Raw genomic sequence first — 15,205 nt, 5'->3', positions numbered from 1 at the left:
TACGGGGAAAGATTAATAATAAAGGACGCGACGTTTAACAACACCACTTGTTTCTGCGCAAGTTGACCCAGAGAGAGGAAAACAAAGCATGCCCAGAACGGGCTCGCAGAAGATATGTTGTCGCTGTTGAGAAGTTTGATGCCCGTTTCAGCGTTTGGTGGAGACGTGGAAACTGCTGCATTCCAAAGTCGTGCCTCGATGCGCAAGTTGTACCACTATGGTAAATAAAATTTACGCTGCCTCGAGCACAAACACGCACGTTTTGCCCAAAATTAGCATAAAGTTGCAAGCTCGGATTAAGTAAAACTCGGTGCGCGCGTTCGCAACTTAAAGCGCGAGAGTTTTGATGTTCTAGCGTGGTAATCGAGGAACAATAACGCACGCCACGTAAGAACTTCGCCGGCACGCGATATCTTTAGGCAGCTAGCGCCTCATCGTTCTTGTCGAGACTGGAAAGAGAAACAAAGGAAATGCAGGAACATTCACGAGAAGAAAGTCGCGTTTTCTACCCTGCATGGGAGAAACATGATTTAAAGAGATAGGAAGAAAGATCCGTAACTAAACGCAAATGGGCGCCCAAAATTCTGCGACGCCTCACGCCCCCATCACAGCCTATGTCGCAGGCTGCTATATAGACCGCAGGAAGCGAACTAGCACGGTGGTTGCGTTTAGCGCATACGTCTGTGGTGACCACTGCATTAGTGTCTTTTGCGCCAACAGTGGCTGGCTGTCCAGTTCTCACGCAGTGACCGCCATAGAGTTTCATAAAATTACTCGAGAGAACTGTGGCGTTGGTGCCTCTACGGGCTCTGCAAGCAGCCAGCATGGGAATCATGGGTAGTGCATTGATTTGTCTAAACTTCGTCCTTCTGGCTCTAAATGGCTTCATCACTTTGCAAAGTGATCGTACTTAAGAAAAAAAACTGCGTTCTAAATAACTGGATAAACATTTTTAAAATTGTCCGACGGCAGGATTTGAAAACAGGACGTCTAGCACAGAATCCCGATATTGAAACCATTACTCCACCGATGCTCGGACAAGCGGAACCACTGCAGTTAGCAGCGATTATGCGTGCTTACAGAGTCTCATTGCCTTCTGCATAAAAAAAGTATTGATTGCTTTGAAATTTAGTTCAGTTTAGGCCCAGATAACGCGTAATAAACGAAGCCACAAGAACATCTCAAACCACAAGCACGACGATCAGACAAATCCATGTACTACCCATCATTCCCATAACGGCTGAACGATCGCGGCGCCACAGTTCCCTCTAGAAGTTGTTGGAAACTCAGTGGCAACGGCTACAACGCAACACACGGCAACAGCATCTCCGTACTGTAACGTAAGCAAAGGCACAGAATATGTGCGATAGCTGAGAGCGCCATTGAAAGAGAAAGCAGAGTTTACATCCATGAAGCTATAGATGCAAAATCGTATCAGAAACCGCTCTACCGGTCTCCAATACCTGCAAGCGATGGAGTTCGCTTAATCAACGAAACCGTAAGGCCAAATGGTACAAATAGAAACCGCTTGTCTGAGTAGTTACTGAAGGTAGTAAGCAAACAATAATTGCTGGAGCGAGCGCCTTCACGTGGGCCTAAACAAGATAGAGAGAGAGAAAGCAGGGAGTGGAATTGCAGGGAGGCCAAACAGACGAACGTCCAGTTTGCTACCCTACACTGGGAGTAAAGAAAAGGGCAAACTGAAACAACGTCAAGAGAGGGATCACTGTGCGCACACAATAGGACGAACAATAGGAGGGCAATCGCTCACTGAGGCCAGTGCTCTTAAAAGAATTGGGTACCGGTCCGGGACCGTGAACTTCGCAAACTCGGCGGTAGTGCAGTTCCACTCAACGTGAATGTAGGGAAAGTGCGAAGCAGTGATTCGCCGGTGTTTCCCTTGTGTTTTCCTTGTGTTTATCTCGTTTTATCCTGCGTTTATCTTGTGTTTAGCAATCCATCATCCGTTTTGACACCTGTGCTAAGACACAACTGGTGGGAAACCGCCACGCACATGGAGCCAAAGCCTTTGCTGCTGATAGTTAGAAGCAACTTTAACAAAGTTCCGTTAATTAATGTGATTAATTCAGGAGCATTCGCACGTTTTAAATTATTCCGAATCATGTTAGTTTATTTTGGACAGGTTTTGATCAATTCTGCACTTGTTTTGACCCTGTTTTGAGAACTTGTTCTTGCGCGTGACCACGACGACATGAGATCACATTACAAGGTTTTCACGTGTTTCACGAGTTTCTGCTAACTAATGCGCCTAATGCTTAATTATTCCTATCTTTTACATTATTCTGAATCATGGTAGTTTATTTTGAACCGGTTTTGATCAATTCTGCGCTTGTTTTGACCCTGTTTTTGCACGTGACCACGACATAACACGCCGACAGCCCGGGCCCCTGAAGTGCTTCGCACTTAAAACTGCAGCAGCGCACGAATAGCTTTCTGCGCCAGCTACAGATGTGAGAAGGGTCAAAGAATTTCCGTTGGCGAATTATACAATGATCTTATAGTATAGGCAACAGTTTTATCAAACGTAGAGCACACTTGGGCAATCAGAAGATTGCCACCCTCCTCAGAAAATGCAGGGTGCGAAATATTCTACGTATTTTAAGAATTGGCGCTGATAAATACGCACTTTTACCGAGTTACAGTTTACACGTGATGTGTATGTTCGGCGTTTCCAGCGAAAACAGAATACTACGGTTATTACCTTCTGACTTTAAAGAATGATATATATATATATATATATATATATATAAGAAAATACCGGGAGGCTAACCATGCTCGCACTCGGTTGACTACCCTTCATATGGGGAAAGGGAGAATTAAATGCAGGAAGGAAAGAAACAGAGTCAGTGTGCGCACCTGCAAATGAATGTTCGCTCACGTTTAATCACAAGCGCTCCCATAGCCCAGTTGCATTCAAGAAACACTTAGGCTCTTTGGTGGCCTTGTGCATACTAGAGTTCTTTGGCCAAGGTCCCAGGATCATTGCTTCCGGTATGGTCTGTCGTTTACGCGGCTGAGACTAGTACGCAGATAAATGCTTGACCATCGAAGGATGGACAGCGGCCCAGGTTGTGCTCGATCGACAACTTCGTCACATCCGCAATAAGGACCTTAGCATATGAACTAAATCGCAAACGTTCTTGCAAGGAAGCGTCGGCTTGACTGTCGTCGCCTATATGTCTCGAGAAGGGGTCCAGGCCTTCGTACACGAAATCGGGGAGCGTCTTCACCCCAGGGAGCAGTCATATTGACTCGTAAACATGAATGCGTTGAGGACTGGGCGCGCCGACTTGAATCAGACGAAGCATTGATTTGTGCGTGCCTGCCTCCGGCCAATATGTAATGCACAACATGTTATGCGTGCGTGTGTAACGTATGTGGAATATACCTTCTAAGTTACTCACTCAGCACCTTCGCACACACAATGACGTGGACGAAACCTGTGTCACAAAGCACACGTGCACAAGTCTAACATCTGTATCGTATTATCCAAAAGCCCAGCTGCCCCCTACTCCAAATCAAAACACCCCCGACAGGCACCACGACTCTAAGTCAAAACGCTTCAGTATGCAAGCGATTACAAGCTGCGCGACGCGCATACAGTAGTACTACACCTACTGTTGTACACGTACCAATGTATCGGGAAAAACCTGGTGAACAAGGATCAGGTTGTTTTCTTTGGTAGCGTATGAGGATTCAGGCTGGCTTTCTACTTAGTGCTCCTCTAAACAGCAAAGGTGTGGACCTCTAGTGTTTCTGTTATCCATTGCAATGAACGTGCGCTTTTCCTTAGACTTACTGTCACTCTTGTGTGCCATGCGACAGTTTACCGAGAAAATCCTGATCATCATCAGCAGCATATATTTCATGTCCACTGCAGGACGAAGGCTTCTCCCTGCGATCTCCAATTACCCCTGTCTTGCGCTAGCTGATTACAACTTGCGCCTGAGAATTTCCTAACTTCATCACCCCACCTAGTTTTTCTGCCGTCCTCGACTGCGCTTCCCTTCTCATGTTATCCATTCTGTAACTCTAATGGTCCACCGGTTATCCATCCTACGCATTACATGGCCTGCCCAGCTTCATTTTCCCCTCTTAATGTCAACTAGAATATCGGCTATACCTGTTTGCTCTCTGATCCACACCACTCTCTTCCGGTCTCTTAATCTTTTATATTAACGGAAAAAATACCGCCACTTAATTTTGTTTTCACAGATTGCTGCTTGAACAAGGAATTGCCCTTACGTATGTCCATCAGACCCGCATGTCATGTCAATGCTGCGGTAGTGACGGGAAGCCTTTGCTGGCACTTCAGAGCTGCTCGTCGCCTGTCTCTTCCATGTCAAGAAGAAGAAGAAGAAGAAGAAGAAGAAGAAGAAGAAGAAGAAGAAGAAGAAGAAGAAGAAGAAGAAGAAGAAGAAGAAGAAGAAGAAGAAGAAGAAGAAGAAGAAGAAGAAGAAAGACAGGGATAGAGAAAAAAAAAGTATGCACAGGACATGAGCGGTGAAAGGGTGGTTCGAGGATCCACTGTCATACTGGTGAGAAAGCCAACCGCAGCGAAGTCAGCACGAGTGGCTTTTTCGCACGTGTGATTTGGTGCACGACAGCACGCCGTGGCACGGACTGGCAAAAGTCGACGCAAAGTGTGAGAATTAAGAACCAGCACCGAGCCTCCGACGAAGCAGTAGAAAGTAGGCGCGGTCACTGCGCCACCACTGCCAGTGGCTGAAGAAGTGTTCGTTCTTTGCGGGCTCCTTTTCTGGCGACGTGACCTGAGCCGAAACGCAGGCCATTTGAATCAGGGCACGTTCGTAGATCGACCGTCGACGGGTAGAGCACGCCACTGGAGGCCCCGGTCAGGACGGTATACGCTGCCGTGACGGCTCCTACTCTTCTTTCTATGGACGCCTGACTGCTTCTCTCTTTCTCTCTCTCGATACCACCCTCACTGGTCTTGTTCTGCCCCTCCACTTTCCCCACCATCTCTTCTCTCCTCCGCGGCTCTCAACAAATCACCTAGCGGCGCGCCTGCTGCGCTTGTAACGAAGAGAGGGGGGAAGAGCGAGAGAGAGAAAGAGAGAGAGAGAGATGGTGTTTGTGTGCTGGTGAGAGTACATCTTCACTGACTGTCGGCGCTAGTCCGCCGGCGGCGTTGCTTCAGGCGAGAAAGGTGCTGACTGCCTACGAAGCACTTCCCCCTGCAGACCTGTTTCGGGCGCTGCGCTTCACTACCGTAGGGCTGTACTCTACAGACCGTCGCGTGCGGCCTCTGAGTGGTCAGCCAAAGTCGCGCTGGTGCTCTGCGTGACAAGGCTCACGTGTCCATGTGGTCTCGGAGACTTTTTTTTTCTGCCCTTCTTGCTTAATTCCTCTTCCTGGCGCTTTCATTTTCTTTCCTCGACTTCGTGTGTGTGTTTCTTCTTTTTTTCTTGCCTACTATCGCGATTGAGGCTGTGTCTGCTACCGTTCGCTATACTGAACCGACGAGTCCTTGAAAAGAATCGTGGACTGCTTTCATTTTTATTTTTCTTGCTTTCTTTCTCTTTTTCGAACGGAAAGAGATAGTGAGAACAAGGTTGGCGCATTACTTTTCGTGTCGAACCTCATTGAGGTCCTTGCGAGGGTCGTCATTAGTACACAAGTAGCGTTCTCGTGAACTCTAAACTCTAACCAAGCGCCTGGGTGCGAAGAGAAGCAAGAGTGGCGTGACATTGTCTTGTGTCCTTTCCGATACATTTATTCTCACCTGCAAATAACGTTGTACAGCTTATTTGATCATATTCAATTGATGTCCTTAGAACTACATTGCTGTTTCTACTGTCACTGACAGAATTTTAAATCACGTCGCACCGAGTATCCGCGGAAATCGGTTATAGAAAACCGAAACTCGTCTTCATATTGTGATATATGCCAGATTTCGGGGTAAAGTAAATTAATGAGAAATGTGCTTCACATTAAGGTGAGCAACAGTTCATAAACATATTCCCTTAGATCTGTAGACAGCGCCGGGTACTCCTCTTAATGAATATACGTGCCTCCAAGCAATGTGAAAGTTGAAAACAAAGACTAAATAATATTCTGAGAACAGCTATAAAGTTAACACGTGCGCATGCAACCCCCCCCCCCCCCACACACACACACACACAAACAGACACAAAAACGCGCGCGCGCACGCGCAGCACAAAACAAAACAAAAGTTACAAAAGGAATTACGGAAACACGGGTAGACACAAATGATAAAAAAAAAAAGAATTACTTGCACAAGAACCCATATTCTCCATAGACACCTACACCCTTGGTACTTACATAGGGCAGCTCTCACGTAGGATGCAAGGCAATCATTGACTGAATTGACTGACAGGATACTTGGTTCATTACCAAAAAGAGAAGTGCTATGTCTGACGGGACGCTACTAGAAGGAGGCCGCGGAAACGGCGCTGTTTAATATTGCACCAATAACTAGTAATGAAACTGGCAAAGGGTGACTGACGGGGTAGTTGTCTCATGGTTAAAAGAAATAGCAGCGCTACCTGACAGAGTGATAAAAGAAGAATTACGCTGCAGTGTCAGTGCAGTACAGAGAGCTAACATTGGCGTGCAGGCAGGGAGAGAGAGAGAGAGCGAAACGCAGAGATCGAGTGTTTTCTCACCTTCAAAAGCTATCTTCCTCTTTCATCATACTCACTTTACGGGTATCACGTTTCACGAAGCGGCTCAAGATCTCATGCGAGTCGAATTTGAAAACGCAGCGCTTCCAGAGACAGACGCGCGCGGGCTTTCTCCGGAGGTTTAAGTTTCGTTTGTCCCGCCCGAGTTTGACACGAAATCGATTCTTCCCTTTTAACTTTAGTTCACTATGCGCGCTTAGTTCACGTGGAACCAGCCGTACCATGTTACGCTGGCACTAAAAAGAAAGACTGAATCGTCTTAAACGGTCGGGTCCATTTACGGAGAGCTTGTGCACGGGAAGAGAGGTTGCACAGATGTACGTGGTCGATAAGAGGCCGTTTCCGCGGTGCGATAAAATGCACCAGGCATCGTGCAGTGCTTCTCAGCCTCTCGGCAGCTTAGTGTGCGTGCACGTGAGCGCGCGGTATACAGTCGATCTAAATACTTTACGATTGTTGAGCCGAGTAGGCGACAAAGCAAAGTTAGCCTGAAGCTAAGTTAGCTGATGCGCAAGTCAAAGACAGACTCGGCTACACCCACACCGCCTACACGGCCCAGAGTAGTGTTGTTTTAGCGTGAGCGCAGGAATGGAGTTCGCTCGCTTGCTTCGCATTCGCTTCAGCACCGAAAAACCATTACTGCGGCTCGATTGCCTCCAGACTTCGAGACGAGAGTCAACTTTTCGGGAAGCGTTACGACGGTCTACTTCGGGAGGGCATTAGTTGAGAAAGCTGACGTTGTGTCAGCCTGCGAGCAAACTTTGTCACCCTGTGCTGCGATGACTTACGAGGTCGACATTCAAAAATAGCGTTGTTCTGATCGACAGTGGTGTGTGATGAAAGGCACTGCCTCAATTCTTAAGGGCGACAAACTTGCGCATAAGCATTCTGCTTCTGTTGGTGTTCGTTATGCTGCACAGGATTCTGTTGTGATCGCGTGCTTGTGCGGGTCGGCTTGCTGCCTTTATCGACGTTTAGCGATTGTTCTGCATTTACAAATAATGGCAGTTGAACTAAGTATACACATTCGTTACACAACCCTGTAGAAATAATCTGGAAAGTGACTGTTGGGTTGCTAACCACTTTTCACGCTCGGTGCGTACCGTCCATTAGTGGCATTCTTTCAGGAAGCAAATCTGTAGTATTGAACGCCTTGAATTCATCCACAGTCCTGAGAAATGAGGCGACAAGGGGGCGAACAGCTTTTCAGGGAAAGCGGCATTCACAGCTATGCGCGGTAATATATGAAAGAAAGTCGTGCTGTTTCACTACAACTATGATACTACCATAGTCCTTTGACAGCTAAAAGTTGTCAAGTGCATGTTATAATGCTTAACTCGCGCCAACTATCAGTGCGTCCATATCACGGAGTAAGATAAGACAGGAGCGCCGACTCCGCTCGTCTGGAAGGGACACATTCTGCAACGCCGGCTCCTGCTTCACAGCGTGTTCGCCAGACGGCGCTACGAATGAAGAAAAACTGCAGCGGAGAGGAGCAAAGGCGCGGGGACTCTCTCACGGCACCTGCTTGTCGCCTGCTCCGCGCACGCCCTGACGCCTGTAGCGCGCATAGCTCCACGTTTGTAGCAAACGACACGCTCTGCGGGTGCCGCGCTGCCCGTTCTACGCCGCCGTCGCCGCCGGTCTCCGCCACTCAGCGCATGCGCACATGGAAGCAAGCTGTTGAGTGTTTTCCACGCGCCTCGAGAGATGGCGCTACGCGATGTATAATTTGCGTTGCACGGTTTGTCCCGAGCGAATGCGTTGCGCGGCGGCGAGTCGGCGCTCCTGTTTATCTTACTCCGTGGTCCATATTTATAATGCGCAGTATATCTCGGGATCGTGTCGTCAGAAGCAGGGAAACATTGTCTCACATTTGGAGTCGGTAAATGTAATCAGTACAAATGCTGATTTGTGGAACTTGTTAAGTTGTACTTGATATTACGTTTAAGAGAGAGCGCAACCACTGAAATATTTATGTTGTGATGAAAGATCTTAGCAGTTACTGCATTGGATAGAAAAGGGTTTAACTATATATATACATGTGTATTATTTGCCTGATTAAATGTGGAGGCTTGCAAGAGTGTCATGTCGACAGTAAAGCGCTAACGCCAAACACGTTTAACCCTTCCTCACTTTTGAGTCGTTTAATATCAACATCTTAACAGTCACACAACACGGAAAACGAGATGAATAGAGAAATGAGTAAAAGCACACATGTTTACAACAATGATGTTTATTTGGTCTTTGCTGTTATAAGGAAAACAAGGAAGTTAGCATGGTAGTCCTTAAATGAGCAAAAAGAGACTAATAAAGAGGTTATGATTTTGCAAAGACGTCACGCGCAATGCCGAACACTTAGAAAAGGTGCATTCGGAATTGTAGTAGTACACAAAAGGAAAAAGAAAATTCAGAGCCCTTCCCCTGTAGAGAAAATGGGGGGGGGGGGGGGGAGGCAGCGAAGCTTGTGGCAAGACGGCACTGTCGCAGGCGTTCCGCTTCGTTTGACCTAAACTCAAGGTGAGCGGCTCTTCGCTGCCGTTGTGCCTGGGCTTCGGAAGCCCTCACGCTAGAATCGGACGACACGCTTCGCTTACCCCCATTTTCTCGACAGGCGAAGGGCTGGTGATTTTGTCTCTTCGGGTCCCACGTGTGACAAGGGTACAGTTCAAGGGCACGTTACAGGTCCTCGAGCCCAGAGGGGTATGTGCCATTGAGCTTGGACCCTTTCTGCACTACTCCCAGGATCGGCTCACATGACAGGGGTATGTGCCATTGAGATTGGACCCTTTCTGCACGATCACCAGGATCGGCCCACCTTTCAGCGTGACATTACCACCACCACCACCACCGCCAACAGTTGTGAGCCTATAAAGATTCGCGTAAAAAGGAAATGAGTGGTTTCGCTCGAAGACGAAGCATTGAAAGCGAGCAAGGTTTCATTGCGCCCGAGCTCCTCCCCCGGTGTTCAATAACAATAGGTGGAGGAGGCATACCGCAACGCAGAGAGAGAAACAACTGCTGCGCAGTAGGAACAGTGCTCTGACAGATACTAGGAATGTTACAACGCTGGCGCGATGAAGAAAGCCAGTAATGGCGCGTTACCCGCTTCGAACCTTGACGATGCACGAGGTGAGACCACGGAGGCTTTAAAGAAAACAAATAATGCCGGCGTGGAAATTCTTCCCCGAAAGTGAAGCCTCCATCTTAGGAGGGGCACGATAAAACATTAGCTTATAGCAGGCACGTAACCAGAATTTCTTTTTCGGGGGAGGGGGGGGGGGGGCGGCAAATCAAGGTAACTTTTCTATGCAAATGAGGGGGGGGGTACCTTTACTAGTACAAACGGGAATAATGCCTACCGTTCGCCATAAATGAGCGTAAACCCGCAAAAGATAAATGAAATAAGGTGTACACTTCACAACTACGCCTGTGAAATACACCTCTCCTTTACTTAGCAAACAAAGAACCACATCAAATGGACTCCCGCAGGAAAGAAAAACAGGAAGGACGCTGCTGAGAACAAGTAAACAAGCGAAAGTGCAAATTAAAGATTTCTAGTAGCGTTTTCTGAATTAGCTCTGGAAGAATTATAGACAAAGATATATTTGCGGAACAATCACAGTTCTTTTGGATCTCTCGTTTACTGCTCTACAAAGTTAAATGCCAAAACCAAGTTGTATTGTTATTTGGAAAGTTGCGTAACGATGCCTGGCCGCTAGTCCTGGACAACCACGTAGAGCGCAGGACGCTGTGGTTCTAGACGTACTGCGCCCACCGCGGAAGGTTAAAAAAAAACCCACCGCCCAAGCACTTCGTACAGATGGTTAACCAGTGAAGTTGAAACTTGCGGCCCTGGTGTTTAGCAGTGGGTTAATCCCCGACACTGTATTGAAGCGTTTCTAAATTATTGGTTACATCTTTGTGTTTCTAGTGGAACGCAAGCACCAATGGCGGGCGGATGCTGCTAACCACGACGCCGAGCTATACTCCGTTTCATACATCAGGTGCAACGTTGTGGAGGCTAGAGATACTTTTATTGCGATAGCAATCATATGGACACTCCAAAGCAGATTTCTGCCGTCGGCGTCGCCGTCGCCGTGAGGTTCCATATCACGTCAATGGAGATGAAATCGTCGCCGCGCGCCGCTGAACGCTGTATGTGCGAGTGAAAGGGCGCGAGGGACGCGCGCTTTCACGGGGAGTGAACGCACGGCAGAGAACAAACGAGCGTTCTGTGCCGTGCTCCCTTAAGGGCTGCAGAAGTAGGCGTCTCTTTCCTCCTTTACAATCACCATATATGTAGAGCAAACGCGCCTTCTTCTGACGCACGAAAGGCCGTAGGGGGGGGGGGGGGGAGGGGGAGGGAAGGGAGGGGACGTTTAGCTGCGGCACCAAGTGCCTATTTATATCAGAGGCTCCGGCAACAGTCACCAACGCCGCACGCATTTTGTGCGAACGCGGGCAAAACGCCGACGGCGTCGACAACAGTTCTGCGTGTTGCCAGTGCTGCTGCATGTCCAAGTTTATACAGTTGATAAAGCTACTATCATTACTCCGTATAGCTCTCTACAAATTTGCTATCGCAATTGGTGCTTCGCCTTTCAGGTGAAACTGCGACAAATTTTTTGCAGTAACTGCGTTCGCAATCAGAAGTAGTTCGGTGTTTACTGACCGAATTTTGTGAAAATGTTCTTTACATGAGATCACTTCTGAACGAAAAAACGAATTCACCCTTAGAAACAAGCAAACCATGTACCCATATGGCTGCAAACACGTTGTTTTAGATCAATTCGCTTTTCGTTATTGTTTTTTATTTGCAGCCTGTCGCGGCAGCCTCACGTGCAAGCTCCCGCGAGCAAACGCCGCTGGCGCGCAGCGAAGCATAGACGGAACGCGCGGAGTGATACATTTTAAGGACCGTACTTCTTGCGTAGTTTCCACAGCGTTGCACCTGATGTACGAAACGGAGTATAACTCGAGATATGGAACGCATGCGACAACGGCGAGCCGACGAGGAGGCGTTGCGGGCAGAGCAGCGTCAACGTGGCAATGGCGGGAACGCGTTCGCTAACGACGTCACTAACGGCGCGGCCAATGGCCGCGCGCGCTTGGGTGCGACGTAGAGAACGACGTAACTGATGGCGCAACCAATGGAGACGTTTAGCGAAACATGGGACGAACGTTTTTTCGTTTCGCCTAGCCATATACAGCTTTCGCTGTAAAAAAAAAGTTCCTGAGCCATTCCACTCTACGAAAGTGGATGGCCACCGAAGCTGCTTTACCGCACGACACAGAGGTGACACAGAATTTTGAACAATGGTACGAACATATTTATTGTCCTGATCGGTGACCATCGTGACGATAGGTACGTACACACATTCGCGTATCACCTCTGTTATAAAATATGTCCGCCACGTAAGACTCATGGCTCATAGACCCTTAATGGCCCATACACCCTTAAGCGATGGCTCATACCCCCGTAAACGCGGCCTCGCCATTACGACGATAGAGGAGAAGTGAAATTCTACGCTGAATGATGAGCGGCAACGGAGCCAGATGTAGCAGAAAACGACGACGACGAGCGCGTTCGGGCAGTGGCGCCGACGGGCGCCAACGAGCCAGCTGTGGAAGAAGACGACGACACTCGAGCCATTGCCGACGATGATAGTGTTTCCGCGTGGACGCCACGGCTTAGCCATAGACAGCTTCACTGTAAAACACCCACATAAGCATAGCAGTGAAGTGCCTACTTCAGGCGTAATTCAAAACACACGGAATCATTCTCCACTTGCAGCGGCGTTTTCTTTACTTCCTTATTAAATAAAATACATTTTGGTCCACGAATATTTTCACGAATGGTGAAATTTGTTAATATTTGCTTTTACTTTCTGTTTAGCTGTTGCTTCAGCTCTTTCCCTTTGTAGATCGCTTAATTTGTACTGAATAACCAACTAAGAAAAACTGCTGCGCTAATCATGCCATTTAATTTCTGGGGAGGGGGGGGGGGATTTTTTAGTCCCTCGTTTTCTTAGTCATGACCACTTTTGTTTCCGATTCGTCCAGAACGGGAACCAAACTAGATATGAAATTTCATGTTAACCCGGCCTGAAACGGACACCATATTGAATTCGCGGTGTGCTTATGCTCAGCAAAAAAATAAAAATTTAAACATATATATATATATATATATATATATATGATAAAAGAAACCTGGCATTATTGAAAACTTTCTGGACACTTCGATATTGGCTTCCTCGCACTTTCATTTCCCTTTTTGCAAAATAAATCAAATTTTACAACAATATTGCAAGTTAAATGAATGACCAATCGCACAACTCTGCCTGTAAACAGCGGCGAACGCAGACCGAGGTGCTCTCCGGTCTCGCAGGTCTGGCTTCACTGCTATAATTTTTCTTTCGTGCTGAATTAGACAGCATAACTTCTCTGACCAAACGTCTGGCCAAAGGAGCTAAAGTGAGACTATGCAGATCACGGGGGCGGCTCATCACACACAGTAGAAGGCAAATTACACCGAGCTGGTTTGCAGGATCATGACAACGCAAGCACTATACGCCCAGAGCACCAGGCTAATGCTATATGCTACTCATGGTTAGCGAGCAAATTATTTTGATCGCTTTTATTTATTTTTTTTGTGTGTGTATCTACGTAGGCAAACAAAGAAGAAGCACAAGACACTGTTAACATTGCCCGTGCCACATGGACAGTGTAATAATCATGATGGCGACCCAGAGCGAGATGGTTCGCGCCCGCAAACTCGAATAACATAAGAGACTAACAAATCGTGGCAAGCGAAAATTTCGGCGAGAACTACATGCAACGCGACGAAACGGCATATAACGTTAAAGAGTAGCAGACTATAGTTATAGAACGTTAACGAGTCGCTAACTTTAGGCGAATACAGCGGCGGAACAACCAGCTAACGCGTAAGCTCTTTAGGAAGAAACGTTGACTCTAAACGCATTAAGAAAAAAATAAATAACGTGCTTACTGCCTGCTTGCACACGTGCGTGTGCGATAAGTATTGTTCTCTTCATTTACATTGTGTATTGTACACGAGATTGGGGAATGGTAATGCTTTTTGGGTGCTCATAAGCGCAGCGTGACCAGCATGCCATTTGTCTCTGGTACAAACTTCTCTGTATAGGCTGTATCCTGGCCATAGAGAGAGAGATAAAAGGAAGGCAGGGATGAAAGACTAAAATTGTGCCAGACGTGAATATGAAGTTGCCGCTTAAAAATGTAAATGCGATATAGGTTTATTTCTTTTTCTCATTATTTCCTTCTTTCTTTTTCTCTTTCTTTCTTTCATTCTTTCTTTCTTTCTAGGACGTATATAGTTCTTGTAAAGACAGGGCCACCATCCTGAAATCACTGGTAATTATTGCACACGGGTGGATTCGTTTCGCCGTTTCTTTTTTCTTTTCCACACTTAGAGAGACACCTTTTCGTCCAAGCTTTGTCACCGTTTTCTGTTATTACTAAACCGCCAGAAAGCGAAGCAGCATTTTTGGCGCAATTAGAAAATGCGTAGGACGTGGAAAATCGCTAGGTGTCAAGAAAAACACCTTGGTTACGCAACGACAAGGAAAGGTAAATTGCGCATACTTATTTGATACTCGTTAGCTTCAGAATTTTCTGCCAGATCTTCGTTTCGTGAGAGCGTTGTTGACTAAGCTGCAGAACTCAACGGCGGTTATGTTAAAACCGCGGAAGTGTAACTAGCACTGCGCAATACTAATCCCACTACCCTGTTCTAGCTGCCAATACAAACGTCTTCTCATTAGTACAAGACTATTGGAACTGTCAAGGGGGATTTAGTAGGACTCTTGCAAGTGATCGAAAGAGGCTCTCAACCGACGGTCTTCTTGACGTCAGCAACACGACCTCGAGTGTGGTGCCAGGTCGGTGGCAGTGTCGATAGCGCTGCTTTCTCTGCCGCGTCCTTTGCGAACTTGATTCGCTTCGCACGCTAACTTATGGGCTTACGGATTCATTGGCTAACTAAAACTTCGTCTGCTAGCAGAGTTACAATTTAGTCTCCCGTGCATCATCTTACACAATGTACAGCTTACAGTTTATTTTCAAAGACGGAATTGACTCTTGGTGACATTGTTGGTAGGTCAGTCAATTTCTCGTCTATCGACTTATTTTCTTAGTGCGTCGGTTTGAATCGGCTTTCTGGTCTGCTTTTGTTTGCATTAATGCCATACCGTGAATATTTGCTTCCAGCGTGGGTTGTGCTTGCCGTGGATTTAAAAGGTGAAGTTATGCGAGAACAGAGAGTTTCGTCAACTTGTCTCAGACCACGTGGTTCATTTGGAGTGAAGTTACAAGAGAGTGAAACACAGAGTGAGTGAGAAAGAAAAAGAGTGAATAAGTGAGCGAGTGAGTGAGAGAGAGTGAGCTTGCGTGAGTAGGTGAATGAGGGAGTAATAACGAGTAATACAGCGAGATAGAAAGTGAATGAGTGAGAAGGTGAGAGAGAAGATGAG

General features: G+C 47.1%; 1 protein-coding gene across 5 annotated transcripts in view; it reads right to left on the bottom strand.

Moving 5' to 3' along the window:
• LOC119450367 (dopamine receptor 1) overlaps nucleotides 1-15,205 on the bottom strand; it is a 439,710-nt gene that overhangs the window by 169,474 nt on the left and 255,031 nt on the right. The window lies entirely within an intron of this gene.

This window comes from Dermacentor silvarum, chromosome 4 (genome assembly GCF_013339745.2).
Source record: "Dermacentor silvarum isolate Dsil-2018 chromosome 4, BIME_Dsil_1.4, whole genome shotgun sequence".
In the NCBI taxonomy this organism is placed as follows: Eukaryota; Metazoa; Arthropoda; class Arachnida; order Ixodida; family Ixodidae; genus Dermacentor; species Dermacentor silvarum.
Note: the sequence above shows the minus strand (reverse complement) of the source record. Positions and strands in the feature narration are given on the sequence as shown.